Source organism: Nomia melanderi, chromosome 13 (assembly GCF_051020985.1).
Source record: "Nomia melanderi isolate GNS246 chromosome 13, iyNomMela1, whole genome shotgun sequence".
Taxonomy (NCBI): Eukaryota; Metazoa; Arthropoda; class Insecta; order Hymenoptera; family Halictidae; genus Nomia; species Nomia melanderi.
In genome coordinates, this window is record NC_135011.1 from 11,075,498 (window position 1) to 11,100,666 (window position 25,169).

Here is a 25,169-nt window from a genome sequence, read left to right on the forward strand (position 1 = left end):
TTTCGTTAAGTAAATATTCGTTTATAATTATAAATAACACAGTCGCGACCACGCTCGAATTTGAAATACTCTTGCTGTAGACCGTGCCATTCTTGCAATTGTTTATTATTTATTTATACACATTTAATACATGGTAAATACACCAAACAAAGCATTTCACATAAACGTCATACATGTGTGATATTTTGATATGGCCAAAGCGACAAATATATTTTAAATTTAGTAAACGAAATTATATTAAATTGAAACTTTTTCAATTTAGTAATTTTAATGATTCTAGTATTTTTTAGGTTTTTAATTTTCACACATTTAAAATATAGCAAATAAACCAAACAAAGCATTATACATAAATATCGTACATATGTGATATTTTAATATAGCCAAAGCGATAACAAGCTATACAATACGCCATATATGTATTAATATCATCATAGCAACAGTGATCAACAGCATCACACATATGTGACGCTGAGTTCTTTAAATCAGAAACGGCCAACAAGTCGATCGCGCAGCGATTTCTGGTCGATCACAGCTAGTAAAATATGTTGGTTTAATATATCCATAGGTGAGGAGATATTAAATATTAATATCTTATTAGTACACAAGACACAAGTTTGAATGTGGAGTATCTTTAACTTAAATGTTTTTAAGACAAGAACGTCGATCATATATCTACAGAAGTTTGTCAGCACTGCTCAAAACGGATCACTGACGCGTAGTTACAAACGTGTTAAATAAACTGTCCCTTCCTCACAACACCAGAACGTATCTTGTACATCTTTCGTGCTTTGATTCGCTTCCACGATAAAGTATAGCGCGGTGGAGTGTCGACCGAGGGCGCTTTAAGCGTGCCTGGACAACGCATTTAACTGAAGTGAAAAAAGAAGGTAGGTCGGTGGTTCCATTGACGGCGATCAATGTCAAGGGACACGGGCAAAAATGATGGCCGCCCCGTCGCGCAGGGATCTGGAAAGTAAGTATACAACCGTAGTAGGCAGCGTTAACGAGTGGCATCGCTCAGCCGGAGCTTAAACCCTCGTTAGGAGGCTAACAACCAACCATACGTCTTGCAAATCGCTAGCCCAGGCTACGTGGAGTAACATACTCACGCCGTTGCCGAATCTACAAATTTATGTGGCCATCGAACGTACCCAATCTGAACGATCCGGTCGAAGCAACGAGTTCCTGGGTGCCGAAAGTTCGGAAGCTGATCGCCGCTGTGACGTTGGAACCGTCCGCCATAGCGCCGCTCCGCCTGAACACATTCGGCAAACAGAAGGACCCTCGTGCCGCTCGAAAAGTTCGCTCTCCAACCGGTTGAAATTTTTGGTACGTGACTGCGTTTTGATTTTTGGTCCACCGACGCGAAGTCCTGCACCGTTCGCATTTCAATATTTGCGACCGCTTTGGAACTTAGGGGACCACCCTGGCAAACTTCGAAAATTATTTTTCTGGATTTTCTTGGAACTTTATGTCTGGAAATTAGAATTGCCGAGAGATTTAGCGTTTTGCGTTGGTAATTAATTTGGAGAATTGACAAAGTTTTGCGCGAAGAAGCTTGCTTTTGACTGTTTTACGCAGATATGTGTATACTTCTAGATCACTCGATGGCTAAGCTAAGGGATTCGGCTGATCGATCAGTTTTCAATTTTCTGTTAGTTTTATTTCTTAATTCTTAATATTTTAGGTTATTATTGTGCTATCTATTGGTATGGTTACACGTAACTAATCGAAACTATAAAACTGTGAACTAGAAAGACACGTGTTGGCTCTGTACCGTTCTGCTCGATATTAAGTTATCTTCTAACCATACACTCACTTTGTTCATTAATTATTTTATATAGAGTGATACATTCCAAAACCATCTAATATGTGAAATGCAACAAAGCTATCAATGCGTATAAGACGTCGTTGGCAATTTTGAAACAAAAACATCTCGACGTGCGTGGTATGTCTTTCCAGCGGAAGAGGTTAAACAAAATAAAAAAATTGGGAAGGATACTGATCTTTAAGGTGAAGTATATATCAAAGTGTTTGTTATTTGGAGTAGAAAATTGAGAGAGAAAATTGTTCCATAATGTAGGGTTTATACATTATCAGAATTTGTTTATAAATTCTGTGCTCAGATCACTATAACTAAAGGACTGATTCTTCCTAGAAATAAGGTCAAAAACGCTTTTAGCTTAATACCTAAGACTTTAAACGCGTTTCTCTCAAAACACGGCGTTTTGTCTTTTGTCTTTTCCATATGTAAAGTTGGTGTCGTTCTCACGGTAAGCCGATTGACCTAGAAGATTATTGTTAGCTTCTTTTATATGTTCTTTCGTGCACGATCTTTTTCTGTTACCTGATTTAATGCGTAATTCTTCTTACAAATCAAAAATATTCGCGATACTACTGTATAAGTATTGAGTACTTTTACTCGACAAAAAAAGCACGCTAACTCCTCGTGAATTTCGTTAAATTAACACTAAAATTACCGAGCATTTAATACGATTGATATGTAATCCTTATGAAAATGGTAACGATACATTTTTCTCAGCTTTTTCAGATATTCATTATAGTATTCGAGTGAAACTATTCATGTTCAAAATCATTTAGGATATTTAATATTTTTAAAATACCAATAATTGCGAAATAAGAAAACTGAAACCAGTCATTTTGTCTGGCACGGTTGTTTTAGTGTTAATATTGTGTTGTCCACCAAGAAAACTCTCGAAATATATAAGAATAAATGTTATAATATAACTAATAAAAACGGAAAGTGTTGATATATCAAAACTGGTGTATACAGGGTGTTAATTTTAACTCGAGCACCTCAAGTATTTCCGCTATTATTGAAAATAAGAAAAAATTACTAAATAAAATGTACATGGTTTTAAGGTGTGCACCTGATAGTGATAAAAAATAATTCTGTGAAGGTCATCCTATTTAGTAATTTTTCTTACTTTCAATAATAGCAGAAGTAATTTAGGTGCTGGAATTAAAATTAACACCTTGTATATCCTTGAACGAACATTAATCTTTCTAAGCAACTAGAATAAACTGTACATTAAATGTCCGTAAATCCAACACTAGAACTACCATACCAGTTAAACCGACTAGTTTTTAATTCCTTATTTTGTAATTATTGATATCAAAACTATGTTAAATATTTGTAATTATTTTGAATATTAATTGTTGCACTCACCTAATCTAACGAATATCAACAGAAATCGAAACAAGTGTACCGTTATAATTTCTAAGAGAAGTGCATATTAATTAAATGTTTGGTAATTCTAGTGTGAAATAGCCCAGTAGAAATTGTCTGCCACATAGAAACGAAAGACTCTAGCTTCATCCCTACATCACTTCTCCCACTACATCCCACCTCCGTTATCTCCCAAATAATCCCACGAAAATCAACCAACAGACAATTCCTTCGTTTCATTCCAACAATTTTCCACGAGTTACAGTACAAAAACGTACCGAGTTGTTAAGGGCTAACCGATCACTGCGGAACTGGAGTTCGCAGATCGATCTCCGATCCCGAGTCGTTGGAAATCGAATTTCGCTTACGAGATGGACGAGACGCCTTCCGTTCTCGGGCGGTTCTCCTACGGAAGCATCGTTCTCCGCGTTTCGATAACGGCCGTGAAACGGCAAGTCGTAATCTCATTTATCGTGGACATTTTCGAGAGACACAAGGAAGGACAGAGACCACGCCGGGGATGATCCTTTCCGGTTCGAGCGTCGCGCGCATTCCCGATATAAGGAATCTCACCGGATAAGTCGTCTTTATGCGTTCTGCGTGGTGAACTGCTACGCCAACTCGATCGTGACCAGATTTACGAGACTCTTCCGTGCCGGCGCTGCCGTCTTTGGCTCCTCGAATATCTTATTCCCTGCTGATCGGGGAACCTTCAAATCTTTTCGGCGCGGTAGGCTGAACCCGCACCCAACTTCGACGCAACAATTTTTTCCTGAAAAATATCCACGAGCCACAGGACTTAGATCACGACCGGATTTAGGAATAACGAAGTAAACTGATTATAGTAGACTCTGAAGAACAAGTTTCGTTTATTATAACTTACAATTGGCTGCAACTTCCTGAGAAAGACCAAGCTGGTCGTCTGGAAGTTCTTTCGTTGGATGTCGAAACTGGTCTGATTGAATTGTTGCGGAAATGGATAATACTAGGTTTACGGGCGTATATTGTGCAGCTTGTTCTATTGTTCCTAGAGAAATTGATATCTGCTCATTCAGATCTGGAACATTGGAGATTGAATGATAGGCAATTAACACTAATCGCACCGGCACTTTCCCTATCGTAATGGGTCAAATAACTGGCTATAAAATAAACATAAACATGTTAGATGGCACATTTGTGGTAGTGGAAACAGGAAAAATTGAGTATAAAATAAGGAAATTTACGTATATCATTAATACAACCGTATTAACAGCAATACTTATTTTCGAAATTGTAACTTGACAAAGTTTCGGTTTAGAGTGGTCAGTTCAATAATTGTTGTAAGAGTAAAAATTCAGTGTAAAAACAATTCAATTCGACGTTTTAATTGCATAATTTTTGTCTAAAGTTGAAAACAATCAATTTTTACAAAAAGTTACTTGAAAATTATGGTTATATTAATCATGCTAGATAACCATTTTGTATTTTTGATAGAATATTCAGATTCAGTTACTTCAAAAACATAAGTATACCAATTTTTATGAAAATCCTACGAAATTATGAATTTTGGCCAGCTTTTCGTCAAAAGGCACCACTGCGCAGCGGAGGGTCTTTTAAAAGTCTCGCCACCTTTCACATCGACGGGATCCCCTCGGACGGTAATAAATTGATTTTCGGAAAATTTCGTGGTGATGCGTCATCGTTACGGGAAAGTTTCGTATGACATGGCGAGCGAGGAAGATCGGGGTTAGTTTTATATTTGGACATTGAGATCTGAAGTGTGACAAATGGCAATGTATTTATTGCAAGTCACAATCGAACTTAATTTATTTTTAAGAAGAAGAGTTATATATATATATATTGTGTTTTAGATGTTTTAAATATTCGATGAGAATCGACTGGCAAGGAAAGGTATCGAACTTGGAAATTCAAAACATTATGAAACTTTGTGTGTAGGTAGAGTACGTCAAGTTTAATACATCGCACCTTTTTTTCGTGCTGAATTGTACTTTCAAGGAGTAAAGCCACCTTTTAAAAAAATGCACATTTTTCTTTTCAGTGGATTATCTTGAGAACAGTAAAAAATAGCAGGAAAAAGTGTACACAAAAAATACATTGTTCTTTCACGTCTGTAAAACTGCAAAATAAAATTTGTTAAAAAGTTCAAATTAAAAAGAAAATTGAAGTTTCAATTTGAAATTGAGTTTTGAGGAAATTTTTTAAATCGGAAGTATGAAAGTGGTGTTACAAATATTCGATTTATTATTTTAATAAATATGTTTTGAGGAGTTTAACTTTTGGTCTGATCATAGTCAGGAATATTGATTCAGTGATTTATAATGGACAGAGGAGTCACGAAGTGTAGGGTGAACCACTAATGCGTTTTTGACGATGAACAACCCCATTACAGTTGATAACGAAGCATATTATATCATTCTAAAGATATATTCATAATATTAACATTACAAGAAAAGTGTTCAATCATTCAGCTCTTAAAAATTCAGAGGTTTCTTAAAAAATGTACTTTTAGGTCGAAAAATCTATTTAACATTTTGAATCCCTTAACAATCAATACACAGGAGCTAAACGTGATGTTGAAAAGGTTAAAAATTAATATTTATAACCAAATAAAATCAATTATATTCTGTGAATGTATATGCATCTGTAATATATTTAACAATATAAAACAATACAAAATTAAAGCATTGAAATAGTTTCATAATAGTAGAAATACTATTATAATAAGATTCTACTCTGTAAATTCGTTTGTAAATGCTTAATACTGCACAAAGATCAGCAGCCCAATTGTATAATTAAATCAATTCAAAGACGCTTCCCTTAGATTAATTAATGCTCTGAAAATGTTAAGTTTTGTACTTAAAGGAGTATATCATAGTTTGGGTTGAAAAGTTAATTGCTATTTTCTGTCATAAAATTTGAACTCCTTTATTGGATATTGTTTGCTGCATTAGAAACTCATCTCCAAGATCGACAGGTATACGTGTACAAAGCCAACCACAATAGACTCTAATTAGCGGGCTGATTTCCTGTAATTAGGATCCTCTGGCAGGTTGCTTGTCTATATACCCTGCCGTTTAAGGAAGTTGGCCTCTCGCACGTGTACATCGGTAACTCGTAAAGATAGTCAATCAATGCATTGAACCATCGATATTTCTATCTATGATTCGTGTTATCCGGGACAACGTTAATTTCATATAAAACTTTGGAAGAAAAATTATCCACATGTGGTTAATGCAATTACGTGTTGTTGGCTTATTAACACATTAGTTATTAATTTCTAATAATTAAGTGATCGTATTAAAAATTATCTTCTTGTGTATTAAATTTTGAAATTAAGTTATTTTTATAAGTTTAATGATTTAATTGTTATGGAAAACTTAATTATTAATTAATGTAAAAAGTTTATGTTTCTACTTCAATCTTTCAATTCTTTTTAGGAATGGGAGCTTGTATTACAAGACTAATTAGTTTTGCTTTTCTTTGAACTTTAATGTATATGAATTAATTTCATTCACTGAATATTAAATATGAAACTTTTATATTAAAATATTTCTATTTTCCAACATGGAATTATGTAAATAGATATATAAGTTGAACAAAATTGCAGACGTATTGTAGAAAGCTTTAATTTCACATAAAAACGTTAGACAAAATTATGCAATAACGTTTTCATTCGAACTTCCATTTTGTACTTTTATTTAATATTATATATTATGATCATGGTTCAATACAATTATGTTCCACGAATCACATTATGTTCTGATAATCAGTTTATATTGTGATATTGTCGAAAATGTACAGATTAATGCCACTGTCAATATTTCTCAATATTAATAAAATTAAAATTAAATAATAATAGCTTGAAATTTACATCGACATTATACGAAGATTGTGTTTATATTTAATATCAATTTAATTTGAACTGACACTGATCGTAAAACAATATTATGTTATCTTATGACACATGATACACATAATTATGAATATTTTGTATGAAGTTAAACTTTAATCTTCATTCTCTAAGTGCACTTCACATTTTCAACGAAGCTCTATTTTACTAATAAATATGATTACGAATATTTTGTACGAAATAAAACTTTAATTTTCACTCTTCAATGCAATTCATATTTTCAACGCGGCTCTATTGTATTAATTAATATAATTATGAATATTTAATGCAATTCACATTTTCAGCAAGGCTTTATCTTATTAAGACAAGACGGCGAGGTTGCGATTAGGCCACCTGCAGTCGACTCGTGTACCTCTGCCGTTCACAGAATAATACATTACCATCATCTGAATAGCGGCCGAGAAATCTCAATATTTGGGAGTGTGAGCCAATACAGAGGGCATGTATACGACGTAAGACACTTGAAATTGTTCTTGTATGCACATACTTATTACTGTAGCCATGACAGAGGAAGGGAAAAAAATAATTTATTCATTGCGAACGTTGAGCAAACACGTGTTCGATAAAACAAAAAGTTTTCTCAAGATTTAACGTAGCCATTTAAGAAGACATACAATTAAATTTCCAGTTCCCCGTTTCTGATCAAAATTAATCAATGTGTTTTCTGGATTTTGCAACTTTATTGAATCTTTTATATCTGGAAAATATTAAAAACGCGAAAAAGTTTAAAAATTAATTAAAGTACATAAAATTATGTACTGGTGAAAAGAATTTTCTTTAGAATGTTTTAGTTGGAAACAAATTAATACGTTTTCTAGGATTTGCAATTTTATTAAATTTATTATACCTGGAAAATATTAAAAACGTGCGGAAATTTAAAGGATAATTGAACTATCTACATACAATTAGATATTGTTAGAAAGAACAATTTTGCTTAGAATATTGTCATTAAAAACAATCAATATCTTTCTAAAAAACTTCAATTTTACAAGACTATTAAAAACATGAAGAAGTGTAAAAAATAATCAAAATACATAAAATGATGTATTTTGTTAGAAGGAATTTTTTTCGTAAGAGTGCTTGGGGACAAATTGAGATATAATGACTTTTTTAATCACAAGGTACAATCATTGATAAATCTCAAAATGTATGTACAATATATATTTGCATGCATACTTTGATATATCTCCCCTTCGTTTGCTTCTCCTTGAAGTTCAGTAAAAAAGTTCACGTGAAATCGATGTTAGGCTTACCAGACTATTAATGTTTAAAGTTTTAACCTCCCAACAGCGTTCTATATATTTTATGAATTTCAACATGCCACGCAATTATCACGACACATTAAATGTTTAGGGTCTGAACAATTACTAAGAAATAAGAATTTTATGTAAAGGTTACAGTGTTGGATTATCTATGAAATCAGGTGTCAAGGTAGATTGAACTAAAATACTTTTCTTGAATATGGTATTCTCGCCTCCCACAGCTTATAAATTCACTTTAATGTTACTTTCCCCTTCTTAATTTGATTCTTTAATATTGCATTATAAAATATAAAAGGTCTAAAATTCGTTCGTGAATTTGTATAGAAATAGTTAATAGTAATAGTTGATAGTAATAGTTGATAGTAATAGTTGATAGTAATAGTTGATAGTAATAGTTGATAGTAATAGTTGTTAGTATTGCTATAGGTAATAAGTTAATATAATTGAGTAACTATATCACTATAGTTAATAGGAATAGTTAAGTAAAAATTGATCAGTTTCATTTGTCTAACGAAAACGATTACATTCTATTAGGTAGGGAATTTTTCCAGTTGTCTGCTTACAAATAAACTTCTTCTGCTTAAACATAGCAATGTTGTGTCACTAATCTAACCAAACAGTTCTCTGTTCTACGAGAATGACTACAACGATCTAATTTCCCATGTCCGTCAAGAAATCGATATTGCTTCACTTGTCAGAACATGAATGACCGCAATCTACTTACTTGACTAAAGACTGATAGTGTTCTACTTGTCGGAACAAAGTCTAATCGATTCCACTTGTATAGTCGAGCCTTGCTCGTTTTTGCCAATCAATGCTACTGTTCTCCTACTTACTTAATTTATCCTATTATACATGCATGTACACTTTTGATATCGAGTTTTTCAATGTATTCATTACTCATTGCATGCACATCGTATACCTATAAACAGGTTTTGTAGAATAGTTGTTATATATAGTATGAAATATTATATCTATATGTTATATATGAAAATAAATATTATACAAAATACAATAATAGCACTAAGAATAATTATATGAAAAAATATGTAATGATATAAACATCAAACTCTGCATGTTGTGAAATAATAATTATTAAAATCAAATAGTAAAGAATTTATTTCTTTATGTAATAATGAATTTTATTATTTCAAATAGAATAAGATTATTCATATTTTAAAGAAATTTATTTAAAATTATTTTAAAACAATTCATTTGTATTAAACACTTCAGGTAATTAAAAATAATCTGAATAATATTTTTCTAAAATTTCTCAAAATGTCAATTTCGGGACTAGAAAACATGAAAATCATTCAAATCAGAGTATATTACTAATTCTTACGTACAATAATTAATTATTTTAATATTTCCATTAATCGTTTACGTACTAATAACGTTCAATTAACAATTCAACTTTATTAACTTAATTTCTCAGTTTATTATTTCCACAAATATCTGTTTAAGATTACGTTCCTTTGTCTGGTAAATAAACATGACATCAACTAAAGAACACCAGTTACAAAATAATAATTACTATAATTTACAACGTGTTACATTCAGAATGTTAATGTGATATAAACCTCTGCCAAACTAAGAGAAGCTTATTTTAATGATCTTTCAAATATGCCAGAGTAATTTATTGATTTCATCAAGAAAAATTCCATAGATAAGAAGTAAAGTCAGAAACAAAAAATAATCCAGCATCAATTTGACCAAGATATTATAGCAACAAAACGAAACATTACACTTAACACTAAAACTACCAGACGGGTTCAAAAGGACCTATTTCTGATGTCTTCTTTTTGCAATTATTAATAAAAGAACAGATGCATCTCTGAAAAATTGTTAAGGAAATTGATTTAACAATACGCAAGCTGAATTGTAAATCTCAATTGAAGTCTCCATAAATGCACTCTTGGAGCTTCTATAGAGAAATTACGAAAAGTCGAATTAACGGTAGTTTTAGTATTAATATTAACTTCGTTAATACGTATAAAAATTCACTAAAAATGTCACTATACGCTTTCGAAATATAAATAAACACGCACATAAAGTTCCCAGTTTCTCTGTGTTACGTTTTAATCTAATCGTAATTTGAATGTCGCTGGAAAACGACCTCTTCAAACGAGAATACCCCCCTTAAGCGTTTTCGAACTCGGAAATGTGGCGCGACGAGTGTCTGGGAAACTGTCCTCTCCACATTGTCTTTCAATTTCATCGTCCGGGAAAGCAACTCCATCACGGACGGAGTCGACTATTAATGGCATATCCTAGGTACTTGGTTGCGCGGCGTAGTCGATTACGTGACTGTCTTCAAGAATCGACGATTCGCGTGACAGCCAGAAACGAGTAATTAAAAGACCTTCAGAACAGGCTGGCTGGCTACCCTTTATGCTTAGTTTATTTCGCACGCAATTCGCAAGAGCCATCTATTTAACCTGCTCGCCGTGGAATTCTATTTGAAAAGTCTCCCGTGGACTGCGTAATTAAAATCAAACAATGACGGGAATACACGTCAAACGCAGGGAACACGCACCAATGATATATTGTATTCTAATGAAGGCTGAAGCAACATGAAGGATTATTTGTTTATTAGCAGAAATTAATAATTCGTTGTTGAAAATATTAGTAGTATTTTGGATTTTAAGAAGAAGTGTGTACTGGTAGACATTTATGTCAACTACACTTGTTATGAAAAGGTTGCAAACTTTTTACGACAAGTATATTCGTCATGATGAAAAAAATTGCTTTCGTTATTTAAAATAATATTTACGTGAAACGAAAAAGGTAATCGTAATATTGAAATAGTTTGGAATAATAATGAGTTAAACATTAATAACAAAACACCACGTTAATGAATACAACGAATGATAGACTTAACTATTCCAGTCGGTAATTTTTACCGATTTACAAATTAAATTTTTAATTTATAGTTTCTCTTTTCCAGATATTTGACTGTTTAATATGAAAATATTTTTAACTTAAAATATCAATTATTTGTTTGTTTATGAATTAATCACATTTTAAATACATTGAATTTAACTTCACGTCTTATGAATATTTAACATGAGGAGCATATTCAACATTAAATAAAAAATTGTATTCATGACGAGTATACTCAACATATACACTTAAGGACTTACACACATGGATGCGCAATTCTAAAAATAAATAAAAATAAAGCATTTAAAGGGTTGAGTGGTCAATAAACCACGGAGGATCGGGACCAACCCAAAATATGTACTCAGTTTGCGACAACTGATCGCATTCGTTTAAAATCAAGCCAGAAAAGTGAACCGCGGCGGTCTCGTGGTCGGGGGAACAACAAGAGACACCGCAACCCTTAGTTTTATTTGTTCGCCTGCAGGATCGTTCATACGTTCTTCGAATTCGTTTAAATTGGGTTAGCAAAAAGGTTTTGTCGTACTTTATGAAGTATTTTAACAGCAAATTTCTCTTTGTTAAGTTAGACATTTTTAAGCTATGCATTGTTGATTTTATTCAGAAACTTGCTGTTCTATTTCAGTGTATTTATTTATTTTTAACAACTCTTTATGTTCGTTAATACAAATACTAAAGTGAAACAGAATGTTAAAAAACATTGTGATTAAACCAGTAAGTAATAGAGTTTAGTTTAATTGCAACTATATGGCAGTATTTTAATGTTTTTTTACTGTATTATAGTATAACTACTATAGTTATGGTACTAATTACTAGTACGGTATTAATATAGTACTTATAGTAAAACAAGTACTTGTAGAACTAACTACTACTATGTATTTTAACAAATGCATAATCATTTACATAAATCTTAGGTAAATGAACATGTATAAACATCTACTATCCTAATTTCGTACAAGATAAAGCCACTTATAACTAGAATCTTAATATCCCTCTAGATGTAGATATTCATGACATGGAAAGATTCATAACAATAAATATGCCTATTTTACAATAAATACTGTAAGGAGAAGTATAAATATATATAAATATAATATAAATATAGTTTATACTTTTATTTATATTTACTTATATTTGTACTATTAATATAAGAGTAACTTTTAATTTGTTAAATGATGCAGCTTTTTCTTAATTATAAAAGAACGTACTAACCTAAAATAACGGAAATTTCTATGAGAATACTATTAAATGAAAAATTGATATTCAATGAATTTTTGCTCTAGATTAATGCTAGAAAAAAGAAAATCTCGCCTGTATCAAGATTTTCAACAGACCCTGCGTACTTATTCTAACTGATGTGTCAAATAAAACCGAGAGGTAATGAAAACTCTCGGGAAATGCGATAATGAGCGTCATTAACGATAAACGACGCGTTTTCTCGGCACTTCTTATTCCTCAGCACAGTTGGCTGCCCTTACTGGAGGCAAGCTTTGCACTGTGCGTATTAATTAACAGAACTCAACTCCCATTAAGTGATTACGGCACTTTCTATATAATTAACGATGTTTTTAACAATATTTTTGAAAAATTGATTCTGTGAAGTTATAATATGCTCTTTAAATTTTAATAAAATTTCACATAGCATGAAAGCCATATTATATGGAATCGTTAATAAAATCCAATTGGTCTCATTAAAAAAAGAAAAACTTTGGAATCAGATGGTTTCATTAAAGAAAAGAGTTAAATAAGCCAATGATACACGACTTTTAAAAAGTTATTTCCACATTTCAGATAAAAAAAATCTATTTCTTTCCATTTTCCTAAATTATTATCTTCCTAAAATAAATACGCGCAGACATTTTTTTGAAAAGTCCAAAATAGTAAAGAACCATGAAGGTTTATAGCTAGCTATACTTAGCCATCTTTCATAATAACAGAATTTATTGACATCTAATGATTATAAATTGTGAATTAATAAAATCATTTAAGTATTATTTTCAAAATACAAAGGAACAAAATTATAAGCGTAGGTATAGTAAAAATATCACCATTTAACACTCTTTCATTATTTACGATAATGAAGAGATTATTTAATGAGCATGTATATTGAATGATATTCCGTCTGCTACTTATCCGATTAGAATTAATTTTAGATCAGTGCTGTGTAGGTAATGTATGTTAATAGGATAAACAGCTTAGTTTAAAATTATAACAGTATTTCCATAGCTAACCCGAAACATGACATAAACCATACGAGTTCTCGAATAACTTTAAATAAAATTCTCTGATAAATATTGTATTACCATTCAAATATTCCATTTATATTGTAATAGTAGCTTTGGAGAAAGGAAACTGAAGATTATCGTGAAATGTCCTTTTCATATTTGTAAATTACAGTATCAAATTAACTTCTATCACAGTAATAAAAAAATTTAATTAATAATTCATATTAAACAACTGAAAACACGGTAAGATATGAATACAATCAAATTCAGGTTAAAATTTTGAAAAAATTAATTTGGAAGGTCGTATGTGTAAATGTATTAAACATGATTTCTATAATAATTTAATATTTTTTCATGTCTTTTACATTATAAACCGTTACATTTTGTTAGTAACAACTATAAAACGATCTTTTGTAGTTCTTCATGTCCATTTTTCAGTTTTCCTTAATTATTTTTTATTAATCGTAATATTCCCTTTAATTATATAATCAAGATATTCCATGTTCCATTGAAAGCAAAAATACTTTCACTTTAATGACGACCATTATTTCTGACCGAAGACATCAATCGATCAATTTTGTGTGGCAGCAATTTATTCTACAGAATATGCGGATAGTATGCGTGATTTTAACCCGTCGCGCCATTTTATTCTTGTTTTTCACGAATTTGTGGTGAAGCTAATACCACAGATTTTTTCCGTTAAACCCGTTAAGCATGACGTGTACCACTTTTGCGATCGAAGGTGAGAATCACGAATTATTCGAGATATACTGGGTGTCCAGGAATATTACTATACTACATGAAACCAAAAAACAAAATTGTATAATAACATTTTGCATTCAAAATTAAAATAAAAAAAGAAGGTGATTTTCTCAAACTAAGTTGTATAGGTTTTCTTATAACATTACTGTAGAGTATAGTTAATTATATAATTATGAATTATTAATTATTAATTGTGTACGTAATTAATTTTTAAAACAATTTTCCTCGACATAGTGTATGACAAATCCAGATGGTGTTGTTACAAAATAGTACTTCCATGGATTGAAATTCTCATTTACTTATATTTTCATATTATAATTTTAAAACAAATCTTAAAAGCAAAATAATACTGATGTTGTTATTTTTTTGGAAGTTACACATTAGGCACAATTCTCCGAAGTTTTTCGTGTATGAAACATGAATAGCATTAAATAAACTCTTGTTCAAGGAAAGCTTAATAATTTATTGTTAACATAAATAGATTCCTTAGTTTATTTTGTAAACGATCGATAATATTAAAATGCAGTAAATAGTTCTTTAGAACCTATTCTGTATGTATATACAAAACATGATTACCTTCTTAATTAATATGTTTGAACCTAATTACGTTCTTAATGAAATTAAGATAATAGTACGATAGGATAAAAATATATTACCAATAATATGTTACAAATATTATTTAATGAAAATTAATATTGGTGAAGAAATTTTGGAAGGTGATGAAGTACTTAATTTTTAAAATTATAAGTACATTACACCCCATCTTTCGGTAAAAAATGAGAAAGAAGTAGTACATCACTTTCATGTAATATTGATATAAACATTAAAGGATGTAAATATAATCTATGAATTATTCATAAGGAACTATAAATGAATACACAACTGGATACACATTTATTTTCACATTTTTATTAAATTTTATTTTCTCCCGATTTTCTCCAATAAGTCGCTGTTTTTCCATCACACCGAGTATGCATGTTTACGTACATTTTGTATTTACCTGCGTTTTTTAAAACAATGGCTCCGTAAATTGAACTAAGCTTTTAAAGCAATCTATACAATGAAAAACTCGGTTTTTGGTACTGAAATATTATTAAAAATCTGTCAAAAAATATGACAAAACCTAACAACACCTTTACCAGACTGTAGACACAAAGCAGTTAATAAATTTTCAAATATTTCTAATCAACTTCGTATTTTTGAAAAATTCAACAGAAGAAATATGTCATTCCCTATTACTAACAGTGATTAAAATAAAAGGACCTTTAAGCATAGAACATTTATTGAAGGTGTTTATAAAATTGTTTAGTTTACAAGTTATCTGTACCTCAAATAAAAAGAAAGCTACAACAAATTTTGACGTGAAGTACAAGAAGATATGAACTGTTTAACAATTCTGTTTGTTAATTACAAAATACTAATAGTTTGCAATTGTGAAAAAAATTATCGGTATTCCACGAAATACGTGCACTTACGCATCGAATGAAAGTTGTAAACAAATACGATTCCCGTTTACTCATCAACTACATCCATCATATTCGACTGCCTTCCAGTCCACTGCGCAAGTCTCTTGATATACAACTCAATTACTTTTTGATTCCTGTTCCGCAACAGTTTACGTGTCTCGTTTTTCATTGCGTGCCTATCTACAGACCATTTTTTTTATCGTCAATAGTTTCGATTTTGGTTGGCGTGATGCCAAACGAAATATAGAAGTGATTAAAAAATATTGGGAACTTGCAGTTAGAATGAACCTGCGCTTTGATAATAGTTTGATACTATTCTAATCATTTGTAATTAATAACTTCAGACTGAGCGTGTATTATAATGTATGTTATATTTACTGCATATAACTCTTATATTGAAAACCGAAATGTCTGCATTCATCCAAAATTTAATATTACACTATTTTTGCGTAAATTCTTTATTTTCGAAACAAAAGTCATGTAAAAATGTTAAAGGAATGGAAATCCAAAGGAATTATGTTAAATTTACACGCGAACAAAGGAAAATTGCATGAAAGAAAGTTTAAAAGTGGGTAGCGAGATATTCAGTTTACAACAGGGGTTAAATTTAAGGGTTAATAAAGTCTAAAAATTCAGTTAATAATATTCACTTAAAGAAGTAACAACATTTACTTTTATTTCATTTCATTTTCAATATTTTGAGTTTATAAAAATTATTCAAATTAAAAGGATTGAGTGTAATCGATAACTTGTGCACTTTGAAAATTTTCCACGTTTATTTTGTGGAAATTTTTCCGCACATTAATGTTTAAAGAAAGATTTATTTCAATCGTGAAAATAATATATGAAATGGGAATAAAGTTTGGAACCAGCGCAACCGAATTTGTCAATAAATGTGAAGAATACAATAGCAAGCCAATTGTCTTTAATTATACACGAAATCGTTAATTATTAACTACTACTTAAAAAACGTCTCAAAATTTGGGACAAATCAATGATATTTTTGATATTTTTACCTAAAACTCCGTGGCATTTAAAATTGACAACGATGAATAATTTGTTATTCTAAAAATGTTTGTGTAAGATTAAATACACAGGCAGATACATGGGAAAACCTTAGCACACCAGTTTTACCAATAGTGTGTTATGTTTTATATATTTTTCTATATAAAAAAATTTAGCTCTGTGTTTAGATCTATTAAAAATATTCCTGATACATTTTCAAAAGCTATGATAATAAATACAAAGAAAAACAAGAAACTTTCTGTTTCAAAGTATTAAATATATTATCATAAATAAAATACCTAAAATATACAAACTATATAAAACTGACAAATGTGGAAGATTTACTAGAAGAATTTACTTTTTACTTAAATAAATGGTTTAAAATCACCTTTGATTATCTATTACAGTTCTTTGTTTCATTCACCTTAATCATATCACTGTCACTACATCTACTGCCACTTAGCTTCATTTTCGTTCTACGAGAGAATAGTAAGAAGTTATTTTTGAAACAGTAATTTTCTCCTAAATACAATATTAGTATAAATATTAGTATAAATATTAGTATAAATAGAATATTAGTACAACAATACTTGAAATAAATTACTACAATAATACGTTACCAAATCTACCTTCAAAAACCATTCTTTTACATTGAAATTACTAATCGATTACACTAAGTAACGGATGTTTAAGCAGCTCGAACGCATTCGAACCAATTTTTCATTTGAAACATCCGAATATATTTCATTAGTATGCAAGCCGTTTGAGTTGACGCCCACTTACCGAGGCTCAAACAGGTTCAAGTTTTAAGCCGTTCGAAGTTCTCACCAAGTTGGGATTTAAAAGCCACAGAGGTCCATCGCTAGACACATGTATACATCAACGCTGTCTTGATCGATAAAAATTCACTGCGACCAAGTTTCTGTAACAACTGCAACATACTTAGACTACACAAATTACTAACAACGTGTAATAAAAAAATACATTATGTACTTACGTATTAATCCGTTCGTTACAAATGGTACACATAGGTACCACGAATATTTTAAATTACGGGAAAGCTAAAAAACGCCTTAAAGGTATCGAAAAATTGTACCACACGGGGATCTTTGCTTATGATTGACAACTTAAATGCTAATTATTATTATTATTAATGCTTATTTAATTTTTTTCATTGAAAAGCTGCAATTGTATTTAAAAGCAGCTGTTCTTCAAAATAAAAATATATATTCAGGGACGAAAGGGTTAACTAAGTTTTGCATATTTTTCACTTTAGAATAAAAGAGGTTTACACTCAAACAGATAAATTGACACAACCTTCCTCCTTCCTAGTGAAGCTAATTATTAAGTTAAAACTTCAAGACTAGCTCTATCCAGATAGACTAATCGCATTATTCTCTGAGTTTCTTACGAAATAATTAAATTTTTTTAAGACATATATAAATTCTCCAGTCCCACCCAAGCAAACACTCGTCAAAAAACATATGGATCACTCACGCAAATATAATTTCGGTTAGCTGATTTAATTGATTAATAATCTGAGAATTTAAATTACTAAGTTTGTAAATAATCAATACTTCACATTATCTACAAACAATGATAATTCAATTAATCGAGGTCCTACTGTAATCGATCGCAAACAAGATCTTATACATTTGTTATCTATTTTATCTATTCAATCAGTTGCTCAGTATTCATCCTCAAATCAAATTAATTTTAATAAATAAAATAATAGGAAAATATATAATAAAGCAAATTAATAATTTTTTAAAGTCTACAGATATTCATGCATTCACATCACATGTACTAAAAATCAGTATATTAACATATTAACTAACTGTGATTAACACTAAATTTACGACCGATTAACACTAAATTTAAACGACCGATTAAATAATCGGTTTTAGAATTTGTTTTAAAATTCTTTATTTTATTTCAACCACTTAACTTTATATTAATTCTTGTATTATCCGATTAATCAGTTTCTGTATTTTCGTCTTTCCTACTACCTTCTATTTCCATTAAGAAAAATTGATCACCCAAATTTGCTTTTATTTTGTAATCAATTATTCAACTCGTTACTTTAGACGTAGATCTATGCAAAGAATAATAGTCCACGTTATTTCTAAATTATTATTTTTAACAAATTTCAAATTAATATATTTATTTTTATGATTATTAAATTTATCAAATATGTTCGCTTTTAAAAATTTAATTGCCGACCAGTTCTTTGCCTGCACTCTTCATATTTTTATATGATATCAGTATGCTAAGATCTTTTATTCGAAACGTACGAGCACCTTCAACAGATTAATCAAATGTTCGTCTCTGGTTACTGCAGAAAATCCTTGTGCATCTAAAATGACATAAACGTCCGCAATCAAGACATCATCTGTCCTCGAGCAACACCGCTTCACGTACACAGAGCAACTCTTCGTTGGTCTTGATAGCTTGCCAGCTGCTTTCGTGCCTGAAACAACGCATCTGTGCGTCGTTTCCACGAGCGATTAAAAACATTCTTCGACCGCGGTACGAATGCTCGGTTTTTGCGTGGAACATTAACCGAGACTCTGTCGGCGGAGGCAGCAAGAAACGTCCCGCCACGTACTCTCCCCCTAACGCTAATTAACAAGTGTACGTTAAATGAGGGAGTCGCGTGTTTGCGCACCGCTAAGACGGTGAATATAATGCTCGAAGCGTAAAGAGGTTCTTGCAAAGTGTCGCGAGTCTCGCCGAGTTCTGAATGGCTTTTTCACACCCCGCCAGCGGACGGCAGTCGTCTGTGTGCACCATGTCGCGTGTGCACCTCGAGTTAGCGCGAAACCGCCGACCGGTTCTAATGGTATCCGTCCGAATGACGTTGACTCATTATAAAGTGCCCTCCTCTTTTTATTCCGTGTTTTCTTAGCGCAGCATCACGCCGGATTCGAAGTAACCCGTCGGGAAACCTCGACTTCTTTGCCCAGGAAATAACTCGATAAGAAAATGTATTTAGTTCAGCAATTAGCACTAGGTTTACGGATATTTCTTGTACGGTTTATTCTACTACTCTTCGAAAAATTCATGCTACTTCATTCGATTTTGGAAATTAGATGTGTTGGTTTTTATAATGGAATAATGAATCAGTTTTTATTTAACACTAGAACTACCGGACGGATCAAAATGACCCATTCCTGATTTCTTTGCTATTCTGCAATTCTTAAAAAGATAACAGATGCTTTTCGGAGAAATTATTAAAGAAATTGGTTTAGCAATGCGCTGACTGAATTATAAATTAATTGAAATCTCAATAGATGTATTCTTGAAGTTTCTATACAGGAATTTCGACAGGTCAATTTAACTGCTCCGTAGGTTTAATATTAACTAACAATACAATCGATCGGGACATAATGCATGACTACATTAACTTATTTCATAAATATTGTCATGGACATTGAGATCCGTTTTTCTTTTTAATTGATTATAATTTTATCCAGTCGTATCCATAGATGGTTGTCATTGCTAGTTATGTTTCTAATAAGATGTTTAAAAATCAATCAAAGTCGATGTAAACGTGTTTATAAAATTCAGTATGAATTAAATTGACGCATTCCGTAAAGCTAGTGTTAAAAGATACTGTTAAAAAAATAATGTTATATACTATACAATAAAAAAGATCTTATTATCGTCAATTTTTGCTTGTTATTATACCTGCACTATTAAATTGTGGAAATAAGTGAATATGTAGATTATAGTATACACACTGACGAGATGTAGGATAGACTGGACATGTAATGTTAACTTTTGCCTTTTTTGCCTTTATCATTTTTCGAACAATTAATGTTTATATCTAAAAATTAGAACTGTTGTTCCATAGAGATTATGAAAATTATTTTTCATGAAATTCTTAATTACTAATCTATAAAGTGCGTAATTCGTAACGTGAATAAATACCATCTAACAATTTACCTCGTCTTCGAACTCAAAAAGTTAATGATTTTCTGTTTATTTTCATTATATATCGGATTAGTGAACATACTAAAAATTACATAAGTTAAATAACTCTCTCCATCATCCATGAAAAACGTAAATATTATCTAAATACTTACCTGCACCTGATTGAGTATTTCACATTTAAATTACAAAATTATCACAGGCAATTAGCCTATCATGATCCTTTTACAGAAAATATTGTAATAAGGATGATGGTAGTTGCCGACGTGGAAGTTGCTACGAGTGAAGACCCAGGGAAGTGGTTGCATTTCATCAACCTCCCCCCTGAATATGGATTAATATGGATTTTACAGTAATGCTTGCTTAGATTCCACAGAAATCTGCTCGGTATAATTCCACTACACCATCCCTACTCTTCCCCCACTATTTGCTGCCTCGGTGTAACGTGATCCCAGTGGACAGGAACAGAAAATGAATCCAATGAGAGGAAGAGAGACAGACAGAGATCAAAGAGATGTATAAACATGCAATTTCAATTGCAATAATTTGAACCTTACCTTCTCAATCGTAGTACCGGTGGAATGTCGAGATTCTTCTCATTAAAATGAGTCCAAATACGACGTGAATCGGTCTAATTTTATTAATTTGGGGCAAATAAATCTTTAACTTCGTTAATTAAATTAAGTCAGTAGAACTAGTCTGCTTCCATCGTGTTTGCACTCATTTTAATCACAACAATCTCAGAAATTCATTAGCACTACATTTGAAAAGGTATGGTTAAAATTACTGTAATTGACATTTTCTTCATTGCATGTTTATATTTGACATGTGCGGCATCGCTTTGAAGTCTCGCGTCTCGGTCTCTGATGCTTGACAGACCGTGTCTATCCCGTTTCCGCTCACTATATCGATTCTCCGCCTTTGTCAAGCTGTGCTCGAGTCAATTTCTGGAAACAAATAGCTTCCTTTCGTTTTTTTCTGCTCGGTTAAATTCCACTGCTGGGACCTGAAATTATAGAACTTAGACGAGCATTGCTGTATATATATTGATTACCACATGGATTAATATAATCAAAATTGAAACTAATGCTCCGGGAATTTTCTGGCTTGAGTCCAAACCTGAGTGAAGAAAAACAGTAACATTGGAAAGAATTATATATACAAAAGTACAAGATAGAAGCATAAGAAAGAATTGTATCAAAGAGTTATAACAAATAAGGTATCCCTCGGTGGATGATCCCATGTCTCCCTCCTTCATTCTAGAACTGTCTATATTAAGAAACATACAAATAAAAAGAGCAATATAAGAAACAAGTATGAGATTGAATTATACGATAGATTTATAAGAGAGAATTAAAAGAAAAAATTACAACAGAGAATTATAAAAGAGAATTACAAGTAAAAAATGATTAGAAATGAGAAATCCCACGGTGGATGATGGATGACTCCTTTCTTGAAATTAAATCTGAAACATTGAATCAAAAATTAAATCTAATTTTAAACAGAGATTTGTACATTCTGAACGCAAGCCACGAGAGATAGATAAAGAACCATTTCATCAAATCTCCCCTCCTTAACTTAACGCATCTTAATATTAACATAATTAATTCTACTTCTTCGGCGGCTATCTCCTCTCTTGAGTCTAAATTTAATTAAAAAAATATAGTATAATTAGTAATATGGGACAAGAGTAAAAGAAATGAACGCCTTCTTTCACAAACTTAATTCCAACTTAATTTAGCCTTATAAGATAATTTAAACTATACATTAGTCGCAGTAGTAAAGAAGGTGAATCATGAAAGAAGTCCTCGATTCAAAAATGAAAGAAATCAGAGAAGAAGTCTCTGATTAAAAAAGAGCAAAATGAGGATGATACTAACTTAATTTTAACTTAAATTAGGCGTATAAAGTGACTTAAACTATACATGGATTGTAGTTGCTGAGTAATTATCGGGCCCGGAAGCAAAGGAAGTGGATCAAGAAAGAAGTTCTTGATCGAAAATGAGAGAAATCAATAAAAGAGGAAAGAGCTTCTCCGCGAACAGCGACTCACCGTAAACTGATAGTGAAATTTAAAATCCTTACCATTGTTCGCTGGCATTCCCCATGGTTTGTTCTTTATCAGCGATATTCAGTGACATTCGGTTCTGCTCGTTAGCGGTACCCACTATAATCATCTTTAGATATTTAAATATTGTAACAATCTAATGAATTTTAGAGAACTTTATCTGATGCAACTCTTTTTTGTTCTCAAGGTTAACAATACTTAGGTATTGTGTTGTGTCGTAGATAGCAGATCCGGCTCGTAGAACCAGAAATATGTATGCGCTAACAGCTCCGGTTCGCAGAACCCGAACTTGCTACGCTACGATCGTTGGGTCGACGCTTGGTCGCGACTCGAATGTTTTCGCGAATTTACGTAGACCGTACGCGTGATGCCCGCCAAATTAATCTTGGGCACCTGGATCCGTCGGTGGAGCAGTGGTCGCGTGTTCGCGTTACGTTTTGTTCGAATCGAGATTTTCGTACGAGTCTTTCGTGTGATAGACTCGAAGGTGATACGTGATTGAGTTTTCCGAATGTTGTACGTGAACTCTATTTGTCGAACGCGTGTCGTGAACTATTGAAAGTGTTTCGAGAACTATGTTTGTCGAATGCGTGTCGAGAACTGTTTGAATGCGTGTGCGGAACTATGGATGTGAACAGTTCTTGTCGAGTGCGTGTGAAAAACTATGAAGAGAACAGTTCTTGTCGAATGTGCGTGTAAAAACTATGAAGTGAACAGTTCTTGTCGAATGTGCGTGGATAACTATGAAGTGAACAGTTCTTGTCGAATGTGCGTGGATAACTATGAAGTGAACAGTTCTTGTCGAATGTGCGTGGATAACTATGAAGTGAACAGTTCTTGTCGAATGTGCGTGGGTAACTATGAAGTGAACAGTTCTTGTCGAATGTGCGTGGATAACTATAAAGTGAACAGTTCTTGTCGAATGTGCGTGGATAACTATGAAGTGAACAGTTCTTGTCGAATGCGTGTGGATAACTATCCTTCGTCGGAACTCTTGCACCCACAAGTCAACTTTCTTACCCCTCCTTCGGATGTATGGAAGGGGATACTGACGGAGTGGGAACAAGAGATCGACGAAGTTTCGAGTAAAAAATACATTTGGCAACAGCGAGAAAATACCGCTACCTTGACGAACGTGCAAGGGTGTACCCCGATGCGAGTACGCACCCTTGTCCGCAGATAGTCCTCGTTGTTGCGCGTACGTTCGGTTAGTCAGCGACGAAAACCCCGTTACGTGGGCCCATGTGCACGTGCCTACCTAAGTACGGGCACGTACCCATGGCCGCGGGTAATCCTCGCCGCTGCGCGAGAATTTGTCTGGTTTATGACAGGGGCGATTTTTGTACGGGACAGAAAATGCGAGGCTGACTTGCACAATGGCCGAAGCCGGGCCCCGGATCAACTGTCCCGAACGCTCGATCGTGTTTGCGCCCGTGTCATAAACCAGAACCGTGTATCGACGTGCCGCGGTCCTCGGTATCCCGAAGGGCCCCTTGTTCCACGACGGAACATATTGCCTAATATAAAACGAAAAATGTTCCTGTTTCAAGAGATGTAAGATACTAATTTACCTCTGTATACAAATTTTTGATAAATTAAGAAAGATGGAATAACTTTTGGAACACGAATATGTTTCAACGACTTTTTGCATTAAATACATTGTATTTTATTATAACAACCACTGATTTACGGAATATTATTAAACAGTCTTTCGGCTGTTTTCATATAGAAATTGTTGTTGTTTTGTGTCTAAACTGTTGTGTAAAAATTTAAACGTGTCTCTTAATATTATATGCATGATAAAATTATCTACTACATATGTTTGAAATATGGCACTGTCAGTTCTAAGAGATCAACATAACGTTTAACGTGTTAAAAGAAACAAATTCATAAAATATTTACTGATGTCATCGATTGGTCTGTATACAATTCTGATGTTCATTAAAATATTTGATTTCCTGAGCCATCAGTAATTTACACAGTCCAGTAATTATTTTTCATCTGAAATATTGAATACAATTATAATTTCTGTTACCGTGCTGCTCTCCAAAATTATCTCTTGATGTCGTCCCATCGGTTGTTGTTAAAGCAAACATTTGCTTTCACGGTATTTGTTCATTTATTATGTTTACTCGGAGCACATTTACTTCGCTCTTGTATGACATTCACATAAATTCATTTTCTAATTGTTTTTTATGGAAGTTTTTTAAAATATTAATCATTAAAGCCTCGGTAGGTAATGAAATAAGCTGTCTCAAGAAATGAATATATCCCAAAATAGATAATTCGTTAAACAACGTAATTCTGACATTCAAAAAGTCGACATTCTTATTAACGTTATAAAAAACAAATTACCTATTCATTGATTAGAAATTCATTTATTTATCCTTTTTAATTCCATAAATATTAATTTCCGGTGATAAAAATGAGAGTTGTTTACAAATTAC